At 50.2% G+C, this 4157-nt stretch overlaps 1 protein-coding gene across 2 annotated transcripts in view; it reads right to left on the bottom strand.

The window, feature by feature from the left end:
• LOC129683211 (sodium-dependent glucose transporter 1B) overlaps nucleotides 1-2934 on the bottom strand; it is a 19756-nt gene extending 16822 nt beyond the window's left edge. The window contains exon 1 of one of the 2 annotated variants that reach the window (XM_055615851.1): nucleotides 2596-2934. The gene's annotated coding sequence lies outside the window, so the exon portion shown is untranslated. Of the gene's footprint in view, nucleotides 1-2415; nucleotides 2439-2595 lie in introns of those variants that run through there. The other variant, XM_055615850.1, reaches the window with a different exon arrangement.
• Between the last annotated feature and the right edge of the window lie 1223 nt (nucleotides 2935-4157).

Here is a 4157-nt window from a genome sequence, read left to right as displayed (position 1 = left end):
TTGGGAGGGGGTCTCTCTGACGGAAGATACCCTCCGGGGATCTTTCAAACTGAGAACTAAGAAATCAAATCTTATATAATCCTAGGAGATTTTTGTGACGGTTAATTCCTAGGAATCAATCAAGTGCCTGTTTTTTTAAGAGATCGTTTTATTCCTTAATTATATGTGTGCTGTGAAGGGGAGGGTACAGGTGCCCACAGAGGACAAAGGCATCCGATCACCCCACAACTGGAGTGATGGGGGGCTAGGAACAGCCCAAGCTGGATACGGGGTGACAGACTGGGGTCCCTGCAAGAGCCATGCGCTCTGCTGACCCTCCGAGTGGTCACTGGCTTGAAAATGCATTTCACTCAGTCCTTTTGGAATCTCGCCGTGGGAGACACTAGCACCGCCCATAAGAACGTGAGTGCAGTGTGATACTATGCAGCACGTTTTGACCTCCTGAAGGTTTTAATCCTGTGGCCATTTAACAGTGTTGGGCAAACTTGGTGTGGGGGTTGGGGATAGAGTGTGGTCTGTGCGGGGGGAGGGGGACAGTGAGCTTATTTGCAATTAATTCACAACATTTTAAAGTCTAATCCAGTCCAAAAAAAAAAAAAAAAAAACAGTAGGGTTGAAAAATTGGTAAAAACTTAAGTGCTAAATTTTAGCTTGCCACGAATAGCTTTGAACATTTCTTTTATGGGTTGTTTACACCCTATTTTAACTCCGTGTCTTAGCGTGAACTTACAGGCCTGCTTCGGGCATGCTCAGCCAAGCTTCAGGCCATTCCTTGCTGCCCTTAACCCTAATGCACATAGAACTTAAGACTAAACGAAATTGTGATGCAGCTGTGTTGTCTGTGCCCCTATGTTAATAATTTTCTTCAAGAAAACAAAGGATACCTTCTGTTTGGTTTGTTTTGAGATCTCCATGTAGCCCAGGCTGGCCTGGAACTCCCTTATGTAGCTGAGGATGACCCTAAATCCATAATCCTTCTGCCTCACTTCCTACGGGCTGGGATTACAGGTGTGTGTCACCACGCCAAGCTTGGATATTGTTTTACGTCAGGCAATCTTTACAGCCAACTATGGGCCTCAATCACCAGCATACCAATCCAGATCAATGGGATTCTAATTGTTTTAAGCGCCTATTGCACAAACTATATATTTGATCTTGATCCATTTCAGTTTCTTGGCGCTATCCTCCTATTGGCCATCATAACGGACCTTGTATCACCTCAAGAGTCATAAATATTCTTATGCACCCGTAGAAATGTGTGACAAAACATGAAGAAAGCTTAAAGAACTATGAAAACGAACCTGACTTGGACATTTTCAATTCTACCAATGGACCAAAACAGCCATTCATGTGGTAATAAAAAGGGCCTAAAGCGACCTCCTTGGGTAGGACACTGTAACCTACTTTTTTAACATGTCAACAGACTGCAAGCTGAGAGACAGTGATGGAAAAGGAGGGACTGGACAGGTCCTCAGCCCACCGGACTGCCACTGCCCAGGAATGGGCAACAGTGGTAAAGGAGCTACAATAAGGATGCTTCTTCTGCGCTTGCCTGTCTGGCTCTGCCTGTAGAGCCAACGCAAACGTTCCTGCAACATTACATTGCATAAAGAGCAAAAATAAACGTTTCCAGCCTTTTTCTTTCTGACAGGCGTGACAGGACCTAACGGCCAACAAGCTAGCATTTAGAAGAAGTTCCTTGGACCCTTAGATAAGTTCCCAGTTCACTTCCATTTCAAGAACTATTGATCGTAACTACACCATTCCGCTCCAAAGGCAAGTATGCACCCTACCCAGGCGCCACTGACCCAGGACTAAACACCAGGGTGAGCCCGGGGCCACAGCAAGGAGCTCACTTCTTGCCTTTCAAGGACTCACAGCCCGACGCTGTGACGCTGTGAGCCCGCAGCAGTGCAATCTAAGAAATGGTTGTGGCTGAGTCTAAGAGAGAGTGAATGACTCCCCTCAGGGGACTCACCCTCCCAACCCCCCTGGATCACAACCACGGAGTGATGGGGAATGAAATGGTTTGGCACAAACATCGAATTGAGGGGTAGCTCAAGGTTTTGCAGAAAGCGCTTAATAGCCTTTCACATTGCTCCGTGGAAATCACTTATGCGCTGGAGTTGGTTTGAAGAGGGTTGTGGGCAGAGTAAGGGGTCTTCCTGGCTATAGAAAAGTGATTTTCCCCCCTCTCCTTTATTTCCCCGTCTGTAAAATCAAGCGGTTGGCGTAATTTAGTCAAGCCATCCTACAGAGAAAAATCCTCCCCAAAGTAGATTCCTCTGTATAATAATTACGGTGCAGAGGGCAATGGCTACAGACCCCGGCAACGTCTTTTCCGTCTCCCTAGTTCTAAGAGGAGCCCTGCAAAGGTAGGCTGTAGACGGGGAGACACGTTAGGCAAAAACCAACCGCTCTCTTGACAGTGAGCTCCAGGATTAGAATTGTGTCTGTGCGTTCGCTGATGAAACGGAAGCCCCGGAGGACTCACGAAAGCGCCCAAGGTCACACAGAACGCTCGGGTTGGAAAGGGCAGGACCCGTGCGGCAGGCTCGCACCCCAGTCTTGGGGGGACGCAGCCTCAGCTCTCACCAGCCCCAGGAAGGCGGCGTACAGGACCGCGGTGGAGAACCAGCGCAGCGCGCTCCCGGCCCGGCCAGCCCGCCCGGAGGCCACCGTGGCCGGCTCGCTCTCCTCCGGGGTCTCCGCCCCGCGGAGCCGCTGGGCGGCAGCCACGGGCCCGGCGCCCCCGGTCTTCACGTCCAACTCCAGCTTGGCGGCGGCAGAGAGCTCCGGCTCCCCCAGGCTCCGAGGTCCCTCCTGGTGCCACCTGCCTCCAGGGACCGTCCCGAGTGAGGGCTTCGGTCTGATGGACTTCGACCCTGGCCCCAGCTGGCCGCTGAGATTGTTCGCTCTCCATCTTGCAGAATCGCCCGCTTTGAGTGACGGCATCAGGCCCCTGGCCAACCGAGAGCGAGAGTCAAAGCGTTAAGTCACAGCGGTTGCCTTGGCAACCGAGCTCTTGGCTGAGTTTGTGCTGCTCCGTGAAGGGTGCGGGTGACGCCTGAGCGAGCCGAACCGGCAAGCACCGGCTGAGACGTGGTTGTCCTCACGCGCCCCCACCTCCACACCTGAGCTTTCCCATCTGTTCTGCTTTCAGGCGACAGACACTTGCGGAAGCTGGATAACATGAGGAGCTGGGGCTGCTTCTCATGCAAGGCAAGTTAAAGTAAATAAATGTAGGTTCAATGGAAGCAGCTCTTGGTCACCATGCAAGGGGATAAGAAAGAGAAGAAAAAAAAAGTCAGAACTCCAAAATGTTCAGATTACATGGTGAGGAGGAGAGGAAGTCCCTGCCCTGGAAAGGTCAGGGTAGAGGGTGGGATTTGCCAGCCATGCCCAGCAGCAGATGGGCACTGAGGCATGCTGGGAGAACCTGGAGCTGTTGGTCCTGGGCCTGAAGCACACCATTCCAGCCTTTTGTTAAGAATAAGTGGATCACAGGCAAAGAAATCAATCATCTTTAGCTACTTCTTGCTGACACTAGGGTGACGATAAGGAGGTCAAAAGGCTGAAAAGTTGGCCAAGCCCAGGAAGAGCAGGCTGTTTTCATACTGTCCAGGGTCTGTGAGAACATCCATGGCTGGCTAGGAGGGAAAGTGCAGGCCTGGCTTGACACAGTCTGCAAGGAACACTTGTGGATAGCTGTTTTGGTGATGTCTTGGATGTAGGAAACACCTTGGACCATATATATAGGCAGAAGACAAAGTTAAGTAGGTTACAGAGAACTTTTTTAGGTGTACATTACTTTTAGGTGTACATTTGCAACTTTTTGGGAGAGCGAACAGAGATGAAAGAAGAGACTTGAACATGGAACCTCCATTTACATGGGGGGGGGACCTCTGTTTACCCGAGGGAACCTCCATTTACCTGATCGTTGACAGTAATTTAAAAGATTTTGCTTTGGATCTGTCATCTAAGAAAATTGAGGCCAAGTTTATTTGCAGAAACGCATAAGCCCAGAGGCCCTTAAAGAGGGTGCTAGGTGCACAAATCTAAAATTATTTAGAAGGCAGCTCAGAGGAGAGCCTGGGGGGTATGGAAGACATGATTTCCATGGGTGAAGAGAGAAAAGTCAGCTCTGCCAGTCTTAG

Source organism: Psammomys obesus, unplaced genomic scaffold (assembly GCF_907164565.1).
Source record: "Psammomys obesus unplaced genomic scaffold, mPsaObe1.curated_primary_1811, whole genome shotgun sequence".
In the NCBI taxonomy this organism is placed as follows: Eukaryota; Metazoa; Chordata; class Mammalia; order Rodentia; family Muridae; genus Psammomys; species Psammomys obesus.
Note: the sequence above shows the minus strand (reverse complement) of the source record. Positions and strands in the feature narration are given on the sequence as shown.